Source organism: Rana temporaria, chromosome 4 (assembly GCF_905171775.1).
Source record: "Rana temporaria chromosome 4, aRanTem1.1, whole genome shotgun sequence".
In the NCBI taxonomy this organism is placed as follows: Eukaryota; Metazoa; Chordata; class Amphibia; order Anura; family Ranidae; genus Rana; species Rana temporaria.
The window spans coordinates 101,473,799-101,487,776 of NC_053492.1; the positions used below are offsets into that span (position 1 = coordinate 101,473,799).

The following is a 13,978-nucleotide window of genomic DNA, read 5'->3' on the forward strand; positions in this document are numbered from 1 at the left end:
CTGCTGTCGGCTGAAAAAACGGTCATAGGAGAGCAGAACAAAGTGCACGAATACTACAGGAGAAGTAGGTCCAAGAGCTCTTTGGCCCTGCTTCTTTAAGGAACATGAAATTTGATGGAAAACCTTATCTGATTGCTAAAGTTTCCTTCAAGATACATGTGTGAAGATAATTTTGTTTCCGTTGATTAGGGCTGCAACTAACGATTATTTTCATAATCGGTTAGTTGGCCGATTATTTCGGATAATGGTCTTAAAAAAATAAAAATTATATATTTTTTTGAGCCAATTTGTTGTTGGGCAGATTACAAAACACAAATTGCCGCAAAAACACATTACATGCTTCTCTGCAGCAAAATAGCACCGTTTTGCGTAAAAAGTCCTTGCCCTTTCCAAATACGCAGCAGCTGAAAAAAAATCATGGATGTGAACATGTCCCATAGGAAAACATGTAAATGGACTGTAGTGTGTTTCTGCAAAAAGCACCAAAAAACAGGTGTGACCCAGGCCTGAGATGTTTAGTAACATAACGGGGTTAAAAAAAACAATAAGTACAAAGAGCAAATAATCGCTACTGTAAGGGGTTAATTTTTTTACTGTGTTGCTTACCTTTCCAGAGTGTTGATACTTTGCTTTAAAGCGGAGCTCCACCCTAAAGTGGAACTTCCGCTTATCGCATTCCTCCCCCCCTCCGGTGCCACAATTGGCACCTTTCGGGTTGGGGGGGAAGGATACCTGTCAAAGACTGGTATCCTTTCCCACTTCCGGGAGTCCGACTGCGGCCGTGACGTCACCGTGGGGCTCCTCCCTCCTCCTCCCCCAGCCACTGGGCTAATAGAGAGGAGCGGGGCCTCGCACGTGCGCAGAAGGGTTCCCAGCGTGAAGCCGAAAGGCTACACTGCCGAGTCCCCTTAGCCACAATGGCGACGGCAGCACCCACAGCTGATGGTAACATCCCCGGAACACCCCTTTTAAGCCGTTCTTTTTATTTCCCTATTAAAATGCTTTATTTTACAAGCTGCATGCATATTTTTTACTTTTTATACTTTTCCTGAGCAGGTATGTTTTCTGAAAGTCATTTGAGGTTTTTAGTATTTGTACTAGCATCTACATTGAATGATACTAAAGTCAGCCTTTCTTCTTCAGCTGGAACTGGCTTGTAGCATTGAACACTTGGTTTCTGTAAATGTGTGTGTGTGTGTGTGTGTGTGTTGTTGGTCTCTAATATTTTATGACCAAATTTTATTCCTCCTTTCCTTGTTAAACACATGCCCTCTGCTCCACCCTTGACTTTGCTCTTGCATGTCTTGACAGTATTGTTTGGCTACAAAACAAACTGATTTTGTTTCTTCTAGATCAGCCCAGAGTGTGATTTCTGCACAGGTTAACCATTCGATGCAATGCCATACTAGCATGCCTACTTTATGTAGGTTTATGTGCAAACAAATGCAGAGTCATTCTATTTTGCAGATCTATACTTTATAATTATTCTGAAGAACAGTTGGATAGTGGTTATCTCTAGCCTTCATGCCTAGATGTTCTGGTAGGGTTGCCACCTGTTTGGGTTTGGAATCATGTGTCTGGGTTTCAGACTGTCTAAGACCCGGACACATTCAGACCGAACTATGGTTTTCCAGCAGGGTTGCTGCCTGCTGTTGTCTAAGCCAGTGTTTCTCAACTTCAATTCTCAAGGCGCCCCAGCAGGTCATGTTTTCAGGATTTCCCTCAGACAAAACGACTGGTTATTACTAAGGCAGTGAAACTGATCAAATTGCCTGTCCAAATAATGGGAAGCCTGAAAACATGACCTGTTGGGGCTCCTTGAGGACTGGAGTTGAGAGAGACTGGTCTAAACTGAGTGTCTGTCACACTTTTATAATGCCCAAAGACAGCACTATCAACCCCCCCCCCCCCAACACACACACACCACACACACACACCACACACACACACACACACACACACACACACACACACACACACACACACACACACACACAGACTGGAGAGGAGAAAGGGTTTGATCTGCACCCTTTTCTCCTGCCCCCTACCCCTCTTTGTCTGCACACACTCCAATCCCTGGCGTGAACCTCCAGAAAAGGAAAGGGGGATGGGAAATTTGAAGCCCAGATACATCTGGATGAGAGGTGCTGACTGCCAAGGGGTGAGTGAGCTCACCATCCGTCCCTGTCCATGACTGAAGTCTGTCTTTTGCCTCTAAGTGAGTACGCTTAAGTAAATCCGGGTTCTCAGAGAACTCCTTACAACAGAGCTCCCTTTTACACTAGAGGCCACAGTGTTCCCCCTTACATCAGAGTCCTCTCTGTACACCAGCGCATCCCATGTTGGTGTCCCCAAAGTTTTCTTACATAGGTCTGCAGAGTCCCCCCTTACAGTAAAAGGGAACTCTGCAAGTTCAGAAGTAAAGGGGGAACTCTGATGTAAAGGGGGACTCTTGTGATTAACTTCATATGATTAGAAATGTTTAATAGCAACATCTATGCATGGTTTATCTAGGCATACTATGAAAAAAAAAATTGCTGTGTGATGCTAAAGGGTTCGGGTTTGACTTGAAGAAAAGGTGGTAACCCCATGTCCTGGGCTCAGTTCCGAGCAAGGACATGGTGTTGTATGGTCTATGTGGCTGGAGCATACCCACACCATGTACTTACAGTCTAGAAACATGTTGGCATACATAGACTATGTAATAGGCATGTCCAATATAGTGAATTTGCATTAGGCCGCTGATACTTCACTAGGCTAGGTTCACATGTATGCATGTGGAGTTGATGGGTTTTAGTGTTGTGTTTTCCGGTGCATTTTGCATGCATGTTTTTTTATGCGTTTAAAATGGAGTTCCACCCATTTTTTTATGTTTGTCTGTGCTGCATGCTCTAATCTCATAGTGTTCAGAATGGACAATTTTTATTTAATTTGTTGCTTGTAAATACCTTTATTTTGTAGTCCTTCATTACTTCCTCCTCATTAGCCTAGGCTATTTGCAAGGGTTTCTGTGATAGGCATCATGTTTCCCAGTAGTCCTTGCAAACCTGACTGAAACCTATTACATTGCTTGTGCACTGAGCATGTGCGAGATATACAAAGCTGAAATCCAGGAAGTCATACAGTCTGGCTTCATGATGCCCACACTTAAGATGGCCACGGTCTATTTCTAGATTATAAACTATCTAAATGCTGTAACAACCTAACAAAACGGACCTTAGTTTACAGACTAACTTTACTAGAATACATTAAGCTTGTGTATTACAGGGGTATTTATATTTAAAAAGTGAAATTGTGGGTGGAACTCCCCTTTAAGCCACTGCACCTTTCCAAAGATTGCAGGAAACTGCATAGATGTGAACAAGACACACAGGAAGCAAGGTTAAATGAATTGTATGTTTCTGTGGATCTGCAAGCGTGCACGCAAGCGCGCACACATGCACAAAATATTGATGTAAACATAGCCTCAGTGTTTACTTTATATTTTTTAGTTTTCTGCAATTTCGTTGGAAAGCCTAAAATATACTAGTGGGTCAATTACCTCCTAAAGCGGCACCCCTTTTAGTATGTATAATTGTGTGTGTGTGTGTGTGTGTGTGTGTGTGTGTGTGTGTGTGTGTGTGTGTGTATATAGCAGAGGAAGTGCAATAGGGCGGATAGCGCCTCTGGCTGGGCTAGACATGAGCTTTTCTCTGTAGTCTGTAGAGAGGAAGGATCAGTAATTGACTAGGCTGGGACTTCCTGACAACAGTGATTGTTCCCCCAAAATTAGCACCTCTGTCGTCTGCTCAATGGGTAGATATTTGTATGGTGGTGATTTTAGAGGATGTCTGACTCCAAGAACAAAACTAATATATTGCATCTTAGCAGACCTTGAATGTGGCAACTGCATTTGCTTTCATTTTTCCAGTGAAGAACCTCGACTACAGAAAATACCTGTTTAACTTGCCAGAATGACGGTGTCCTTGTCACTTCCGGTGAACGGAAAAGACAGCAAAAACAATAATTATCTATCTTTTGTATACTGCTAATCCCATCAACCCACTGTGCCATGGAGGTGAACAATGGCAGACATGATTGAAGTCAAGTATGGGTGACAGCCATGGTTGCCTTCAGAGATGGATGCACTGGAGTGAGTGTAGTCACACAAGGACAGGAAGTGTATTTGCAGAATTGCCAGGTGAAAATCAATTATTTTTAGCAAATGAATGCAGCCACTACACCCGAGAATTGTTAAAGTAGACCTTACTTTGTTTTACTTATTTGCACATCCGTATGCAGCACTAACACTGGTTAGCATGAAATCCTCCAACACAGTTTTTTTTTTTAAGTACACTTTTTGGTTCCTTTTAAGACACCAGTGATGTAGCATGGGCCGTACATCAATATTATATCTGAACTTCGTAACAAAGACAAATGGATCCCTGCTTAAAATGCATCTAGCATCAGATGGCAGCAAGTGTGAGATGTCTATTCAGGAGCGCAAGATGGGGGAGGAGTATTAAGGTAAAAAGATTGGCTCTTTAAATTTCGATGAATAGGGGGGAAAAAAGGTTGGTAACATGGTTTCCAACAAAAACCCTGAGTAAGACTTACCGTATATACTCGCATATAAGCCGAGGCACCTAATTTTACCACAAATAAAAATGGGAAAACGTATTGACTTGAGTATAAGCCTAGGGTGTCCATCTCCATGCCTCGCTGTGTCCATGCCTCGCTGTGTCCATGCCGCGCTGTGTCCATGCCTCGCCTTGCGTTTAACATGGGAGTATATAGAAAGGGTGCCCGGCTTTGAAAAATTGGTGCTCCCCGGCCATAGGTCCCCCAGACAGCAAACTTTGCACACTTGTAGAGGAAGAGTGGGGCTATATGTGTGCCAGGTTTGGAGTCCAGGGGACCTATAGCCGGCCGGTACCGGGTCCACAAAGTCCAGGAGATCAGGCGCAAAAAGGGGACTAGAGTATAAGCCGAGGGAAGCATTTTCAGCACCGAAAAACTTGGCTTATACTCGAGTATATACAGTAGTTTAACTTGTACATTTAGAACCATTTCACAACCGTTGGAATATGGAGTTGTGCCTTTACCTTCCCATTTGTACACAAATAGTTGGAGTTAATCAGTGATTGGGAGATGGCAATGATTGTGTGACCTTTGAACCTGCCCAGATCTCCGTCATGGTCTGTGCTCAGATCAGCTTGTTGCTTTGTTCCTCTACATATGCAGAGAGCGGCTCTGAAAGGAGTGCAGTCCATTAAACATTAGACGGGCCTGTCACACCTCAGAGCCATGAAGAATACACAATGGGGTGATCTGCATTCACTGGCTGGAGCTTTTATTCACTGGCTCCTGCAGACTAAATAGTCTTCTAACACTAGAGCTATGACTACCACTTGTCTGATATTAAAATAACCCATATTTAATAAGGCAATTCAGTTTAATACCTAGGACTCATTGGCATTGGTGATTAGGAAGCGTTCATTTCTGACATTCTCATTGCTAAGAGGACTAGTAAAATATTCTGAATGATTTGTTGACTTGAGTATGTTCCTCTGGGTTCCAAAAATATTCACACATTTATACCTATTGCTCCTTTTGTCAGTCTACATTCTTCAGGACTTGACATTTTGAAAAGGCATGGTTACGGACTGACTACTCAATTTTATCTTTATTTTTGATTCTCACTATGTGGGCAATTTATGGAAAAAATGGAAACTAAAGCACACTTGTTCGACGAATGACAGGTTTCATATTTTATTCTCTGGGAAAATTGAACAAGAATTCTGTTTTTAAATATTGGACCTCTAAAATGCAAGGACCAAAGACAGAATGTCGGATCCTCGAAGAACCTAAAATTCATACATTTTTAAGCTCTATTTTGCTAAAGAAGAGACATTTAAAGGTATGATGAGCTCATTGCAAAGCTAAAAAAATATATATGCCAAGATTATGAAACCTTATGCTGTCAACTTTGTTCAGCCCAGGGAAACCCTCGAAATAACTTTCCGGTCTCAAGAGAACCCATGCTAAAAATGACTAGAACTACAACTTATGATACATTAGTGTGATGGTCAGTGGGAAGACTGTGTTCCTGACACTTGTCATTGAAAAGCATTATCCTCTTACACATGGCTAAAACCATCATTGGTGTCAGTGGTTGTTCATCTGAGAGGCAGAAATTGCTCAAGGAACCCCTGGCAACCTCTGGAGAAAACCGATAGACATAGGAAAGAATGCTCCTTACACTTGCGGACATTGGGAACAATTGCCCCTTGCAGATAACTAAAAAGATCATTGGTGTCAGTGGGAACTTACCTGAGAGACAGAAAATGCTCATAGCTCAAGGAACCTCTAGCAAACCCTGGAGGAACCCTATGCTTCCATGGAACCCTGGTTGAGAAACCCTGCTGTAGACATTGCTCGTTCACATTTTTGAAGCCCATATGTGCAAGGCCTTAGATCGCAGTACCTTCCTGCCATCTCCCTCTTTTCTCCCAAGTGTTTTCATTTTGTGTTTTGTTTTTTTTGGCCTCTGCTTCAGTGATGTAATTGCTTTGCATGCTATGTTAACGATTGTTATTTAGCATAAGGCAGTGGAAGACCTTTATAGAGACAAATGGGTTTCAGCTGTCAATGACCGAGAGGACATCTAGTGTTTTTTTTTTTTTTTTTTTTTTGTCACAAAAGTCCATGTCTGTGTGGGTGGAGCCCCACACAACTGCACCATTTTCAAACCATCACCTGCTGTCACATGTAGTGGGTGAGGAGCGGAACGAGAACATGTTAAACACTAAATATGCGTGTAACATGTTCTAAAAGGTGAACGTCTCCTTGTAAATGGCCTTCAAAATATAAAGTATATAAACGAGAGCTTTTTGCTGCAGTCACTTTGCATAGTTGACAACTTCTTGCTGTGTGTACTGTATGACTCACTGGACCTCCAGCGAGGGTCTCTTACACTTAGCAAGGTCACTGACACTTGAGTGGGATGTTTTCGGGACATTCTTTAAGGCGCAAGAAATCAGAATCAGCAGGTGATCTTGAATTGTTGTTTTTTTTTTTATTTATTTTTATATATTTAAGTTCGCATACGAGAAGCTTACTCAATGAGAAAAGCCAATGGTTGCAGGATGGCACAGACTTTAAAAAAATATATATATATTCTCATCTATTGTGTTCAGCAATTCATTGGCGCTTTTTTTTTTTTGCTAGCAAGATGCCGGTTTTTGACTGTTCGCCAAAGCATCCTCCTGTGTCACTCTAAATTTCATGGTGATGCCTGTGGTCAGAGATTCCCTCCATGTCTAATAAGGACCCTTCACTGCACATGGAGTTGATGAACATTCAAGTTCAAGTTGAAAAAAAGCCATGCCTCAGTATCAAAGTGGTAGTAATTTAAGATGGGAGCTCTGATAGGGCTTTTTACGCTATTGAAGATAATGGTGGGCATTCTATGGGTCCAGCTGGAAGATATGTATGCCAATGTGTTTCTGGTCTTCACTAGATATGACTGGTACAGCTCCTGCAGTGCCTTCCATGAGGGCTCTACAGGATCAAAGATGATTCTGAAAATATAATTTCGAATATACCCTAATGGCCTCAACTAGTGCCTCTTAATTCAAGGAAATGGGAGCCCCATGCACGATTGCCATGTCCCAAACGTCTTGGCCCAGCCGCTTGGCATGACAGCTAATGTTAAAATCTGACCGAGACTTTTGAACACTCAAAGTGGACTTGCCTTGGTCATTGTCAGGATTCTTCTTTTGCTTGAATGACTTGGCTATGAGTCCAGGAGAGCTTATTATAATTGCAGGTTGGCTGTACAACTTGTTAATCTATTGTAGAGGACCTTCTCTGCTCCTATCAAGAGATGGAAGAAAATAGATTAAATTTTTTTTGCGAAAAAGGGTAATACAGGCATACATACAATCAATTATACTAAAACCAAGTATCTTTCCGTAAGCCCTTAAAGTGGTTCTAAAGGTTGTTTTTACCTTAATGCATTCTCTGAATTAAAGCGGAGGTCCGCCGAAAAACAAAATAAAAGCCAGCAGCTAAAAATACTGAAGCTGCTGACTTTTTTAATAAATGGACACTTGCCTGTCCAATGTCAGCAGCCGAGGCCAATCAATCGCCCGGCTGCACCGCCGCCATCTTCAGTGAGGGAATCAGGAAATGAAGCCTTGCGGCTTTACTTCCCGGTTCCCTACTGCGCATGCCCGAGTCCTCACTGGTCCCCGCTATCTTCTGGGACCTGTGTGTTTCCCAGAAGACGGCGGGGGAGGACCGTGTAGGTGCTGGACATGATGTAGGTCACTGTGATCACCGCTGTGATCTGTCAGGAAGTGGGAGCAAATACCTGATTACACAGGTAGCTTTGTAAAAATGCTTTGTATTCCCTTGTCCCCCTTGACCTGGGGACCATCAGGGCCCTTACAGGTGTAATGCAAAAAAAACCGGAGGGGGCCAGTCGGGCCCCTGGGGACCATTGGCCCCTTACAGGTGTAATGTCTGTACCCCCCCTGATGGCGCCCTGTATATATGCAGGCAAGTTGCATTAGGATATTAACATGGTTCTGTTGGGCTAGAAGACCATGCTCGTGCACATGTAATATTTTAAGTGACAATAAAATCAGTTTTATATTAAATATAAATATTTTTTTTCAATGTTGGCTCCAATCTAGTTTAGGAACTCAAAAGTTAACAGTGTAAACTATTTTGTATAATTCTTCTAACCATAACTTTGGCATATTAAGACGGGGACATTTTATAAAGCCCATACATTCAGGGCTAATTTTATGACGCGGTGAATGTAACATTCAACAGTCACTGCAGGTGTATCTTCCTGGTGTATGTGCTTTACAATGCAATAATTGATTTACCTGCAGTGAATGTTGGAATGTCATTCACTGCTGCACACCCCTCAATGTAACGTTTAGGCTGAAATCTATTCCATTTATAGACGACTCAGAACATTTGCTTGGCATGTACCCAGGTAATTATTAAAATAACTGTAATTTGGTCACTTGCTATATTTCAGTCTGGCGATACAGCTTCTCAAATGTAATGCCAATAAGGTGAAGAAAGCAAAAAATAATGGATCACTGGGTTTTGACAAAGCGACCCATCAAGTAATTAAAATGAATAACATTTGAAAGGTCCATTTAAATTCTATCCCCAGCATATAATATCTCCCTAGCATGAGCGCCCTCATGGCAAAGCTTTCTTTGACGCAAAGCAGACCTAATGTTGAAAGTCACTCTTTACACAAATTGGAAATTGGATTATGAGTAAAAAAAAAATACTTTGAAATGCTGCTTTGGGAAAACACACGTGTGAGAGCTGCTTTAATGGGGACCTAACTCTAGAAACAAGCAAAAGTAGTCACCAGTAGTTCCTGTAGGCAGCTTATATTTTTACCACACTGACTTCTATGTCTTGTATTGTCTGTGTAGAGGTGGCCATCTTGGTAGAGGAACAGGGTTCTTCTTGATGTCAGAGTTGCCTCTAATGACAGGTAATCGGAAGGTAAGATGCAGAAAGCACACAACAGAATGAAGTAGAAGCAGTGAGATCCTTGCACTGCATGGGGTTCATGTGCATCACCAAATCTCTGTCCAGATCTTGTGGAACTTGCGGTGCCTTGATGATCTCATATTGCAGGTTTACAGCAATAAGGCTCAAGGTTGTGGAGTGCCTAGGCACCGGAATTATGCTGCTATTTTTCTGAAGGAATGAATTCAAGAAATAACTTGGACTTTTTAGGGCTCTGTTTGGGTACAATACACTTTTTTTTTTTTTTTTTTTTTTTTTTTTTTTTTAGATTTTCCCTTTTTTTTTTTTAGATTTTCCCCATAGGATAGCAAAAATTCACTTTTTTAAAGGCTGGTTCATCCTAAAACCAAGATAAGCAGATGGTGACACAGACCCATACCAGTGTTTTTGCGATGGATAAAGATAAGTAAGTAGAAGTACTTGCTTATTCTGGAGGCAATGCAGGTCTTTGGACCTTTTGTTGAAAGGGGGACTCTGATCCTTGGCATATTTTTTGGCATTTCTAGTATATTTCAGTTATCCGTCCTGCGAAGTCTGTTTAGTCTTTTTTTTTTTTCTGAATCTAAGCATAGTTACCTATAGGTCCAATTTATAAGTGGTCATATGCTGGAAATGACCTTTTGTGCGCCCAAATCCCATATTTACTGCATTTTCTTTTTTTAAAGCCTAAGCACTAGTAATTAATCAAAATATTTTATTTTAATTAGCAGCAAATCATGTAGTAACAGCTTTAATCTTTTTGGTGCCAGAGCTGAGCTAGTCCGGCGTTTCCTGTAAACACAGCTGTACGTGGTAGAAGGTAGCTGCAGGGGACGTGAGGATGATAATTGCAGCTGCTAATTTTATCTGTTGTGCTCCGTAACCCCTCATCTTCCGACAGGGCGCTACGGGCGTGTTTGTTGCCTGCTGGTGTTTTTACAACATTAAATCCATATGTTGGGGGTGCAGGCATAATAACATGAGCTAATATGGCGTATTTAGGGTTTTTTCAAAGGAATGTGGTTCTGCTCAGCATGTGGAAGAAACCAAGAAGAAAGGACTGTGCTTTATTTTGTTTTTCCTAGATTGTGTTTTATGTGCATCTACTGAGCATTTGTTTGCAATTATATTAAAGTATAATTACTAAAATGTTATCTTTAACATATTAAAGTCCTTTTCTGGGGAAAGGGAAAAAATGCTCCCTGCCTCTGCATTACAAGGGTTATATGCTCGGTTCGGTCTAGAGGCCTACTCTACTCCCATGCACTGCAGGCGTGGACTGTCCCGCAGCGGCGTCCCATTCAGTGCAGAGCTGTGGGCTTTGTATTGGTCTTGATCAGGGCTTTTTTTCAGTGGGAACGCAGTTCCGGCACCTCCTGGACTGACTTGTATGTAATGTCAAGGGGTGCTGGGGTGTGCTGCAGGGTATTGATGCTCACTGCTGATGGATCTTTTCTAGCTGGAGGGCATCTATTTTTGCAGGGGGTCTAGTGTTGCTGGTGGGGGACCTATTGTTGCTGGGGGGTCAGTTGTTTCTGAAGGGAGATCTACTGTTGGGAGAGGGGTCTATTGTTGATGGCTGCCAGAGAGTCTATTAATGCTGGCTGTGCGGAGATCTGTTGATGGGGAATTTTATTGTGGGTGGTACATTGTTGGGGGGATCTATTGTTGCTGGCTGAAGGGGAAACCAAATTCCATACAATTGACTTGGCACAACAAAATTATACTTGGTTCTGTATTGTCTAAAAGGGGCGGTACTGGGAGGTGGGTAGGGGATGGAACTAAGGGAAGTTGCTCGGAGGTGGGTAGTTGCAGAGAAAACAAGTGACTCGGAAAAGGAGTTCCTGCACCTATTGTCTGAGGAAAAAAAGCCCTGGTCTTGATTATGTCAGAAAACCTGCTGTGACTGTAAGGCTAGTACGCACGAGCCAATTGTCATCGGCCGGTTCAATACAAACTGTCCCTTTTTTGGCCCATGTGTACTGAAGTTCAACCTGCTTCTGAAGGGGCATGACTGAAAAAGGTCTGCCGATCAGATCCTGATCAGTGCTCTCAGCCAATGGCTGTGAGTGCAGTGTTCTGGCTGGGGGCCCATCCCCCTGTCAGAACACCAGGGGAGATCACTGTACTAATGTCGAATAGTTGGTACAGTGGTTCCTCCTAAGCTGGCAGTTTTTTTTTTTTTTTTTTCATTCAGCCCTGCTGGGTTGAACAAGAAAAAACTACTAGTGTTTACTAGGCTTTAGCCTGGTTGGAGACTGCAGAAGTAAAGGATTGAGTAAAGCCTTGTATACACTGCTATATATTTTTTATTTTATTTTATTTTTTTAAACCCAGCAAGCTGAATGGGAAAAAAAAACGGACAGCTACCAGTCTGATGTTAGTACAGCGATCTCCCCTGCTGTTCTACTGTGTTCTGCATTCTTAGCCATTTGCTGAGAGCGCTGATTGGGAGCTGGTCGGACTTTTTTCGGTCATGTCCCTTCGACAGACTGGCTTCTGTCAGACCAGCTGCAGTACACACAGGCTGAATGCCGCCCGACATTCGACCTGTGTATGGGGCTTTGGGGTAGGTTCACACCACCTGCAGAGAAAAATGTTAAATTTTTCTCTGCAGGTAGAGATCACAGCTGCCACACATTGGGGGTGGTACCTTGCCAGGGTTGCAGAGCTGTGGCATGGTGCAGACATGTAGCATTTTTCCTGCACCACTCTGCCCTGCAGATGACAGCTGTGTGAACAGGGCATGCAGAAAGCGATTCATTTGGGTGTGTCTTTGCAGAGAGCTTTGTTGTGCAGAACAAGTAAACTCTCTGCTCAAGTGGGATCTGACCCTAGATAGATTTTTTTTTTTTTTTTTTTTTGTGGCCCCTATATCTTAGGGGCATCCCTGCTTCCAGGCTGGATTGTTTCCTCTCCCTGGAGTTGAGCTTTAATTTCGGTAATGCAGTCAGTCAGCATAAACGGTAATAATGTTCTTTCTGAGTTTTTTTTTAATGACAAAGATCTGCAAAGTTTTGCGCTCTGTGCTGGCAGCACACCGGAGAGCCGGGCTACTGCTCTCACATACAATGCAGTGCCCCCCCTGCACAATGCGCCATTCTGCTTGGAAAACACGAGCGCTGTTGATTGGTGCACTGTTCAGGGGGTGGATCAAAACGCTGGCGATCCAGGTCACTTTGCTGTGTGTGTGGTGAGAGCAGCAGTCTGGCTCTCCAGCGTGGCGTGTTTTTTATTTATTTTTTCTCTTTTTTAACCTAGCGCTTATTTTTTTTTTTTCTAGCGGGCAGGGTTGAGGTCTGGCTAATGAATAGAGCATGAGTTTTCAGCATTCATTTCACTTTTACACTAGGCTTGTAGGCAGCGTATAAAGCATCTATTTACAATTCTTTCAACGCTCAGAAATGTTGTTTTATTCTAGTTCCTCATTCAGCTTTTATGTAGCCCCTAAAGGTCTATATTAAATCCGTGATGAATGGATAGGATTGATTTATTTGTTGGAATTTTGCAGGTAATAACCTTCATGGAGGCTGCCTGATCTATATTTTGCAATCTTACTGCCGAGATATTTGGCCTTGGCTTGTAAATCTATCAACACCTTATCAGTCACTATATGACTTATCCCTTATGTGGATATTACATTTCTGGGTGATGGTAGAACGATCAGCCATGCTCAGGCTTATTCCACACGGCCGTGCAGAGAGCAGTTTATCGTGTGCCAAGTGTAGCAAAACTTGGCAACAAATCCGCTTCCAGTTTACAGAAGTGACATCTTTAAAAGATGGATTCGGATGGATTGCTGTGGTTTCTGTATTGTAAATGTTACTCCCGGGTAACAAAGTCAATCAGAAAATTGCTGTCCAGGTAACATTGTAGTCGTGATAAAGTTGGCAAGTTTATCAATTTCCCATATTATGTAGTATGGTCTTCCAGAATTGGCAAGCTCTTACCTTCAACCCTGCTCCAGAGAACTTCACAATGTAGCCCTGTACAGGCCAAACAGCCTTTGCCAGAGAAATGTTGCAGTCCCAGATCACGTGTCTACTGCAGTGCCAGGCCGGGTTGCACAATGAAGATCTCTAATGACCCGTCATGAAAAATATGGACATTGCCACAGCTGACTGCTAGTTGTCTGGATGTCATGTTGACCCTCTGACTTAAAATACCGTTGCTGAGTTTTAACAAGTATAGGACGTCTGACTTTTGCTTCTTTTTTGGCCTTGGGTCAATGACTCCAGGTATGGAAGTCATAGGGTAAGTATACCAGCCAGGTAGCTAGCATTTGAGGTCTATTCCTTTCCTGACAGGTTACAGAGAGATCCTGTTGCTAACTTAATGAATTTTTATTTTATTTTTTGTTTTTTCAATTAGATTTTTTAAATTTTGCTAGAAAATCTGGCCACTCTGGAAAGTGTTTTTTTTTTTTTTTCCTTGCACAGCCCCTCCC

General features: G+C 42.5%; 1 protein-coding gene across 1 annotated transcript in view; it reads left to right on the forward strand.

Moving 5' to 3' along the window:
- Nucleotides 1–13,978, forward strand: part of HS6ST1 (heparan sulfate 6-O-sulfotransferase 1) — a 145,597-nt gene that overhangs the window by 106,436 nt on the left and 25,183 nt on the right. The window lies entirely within an intron of this gene.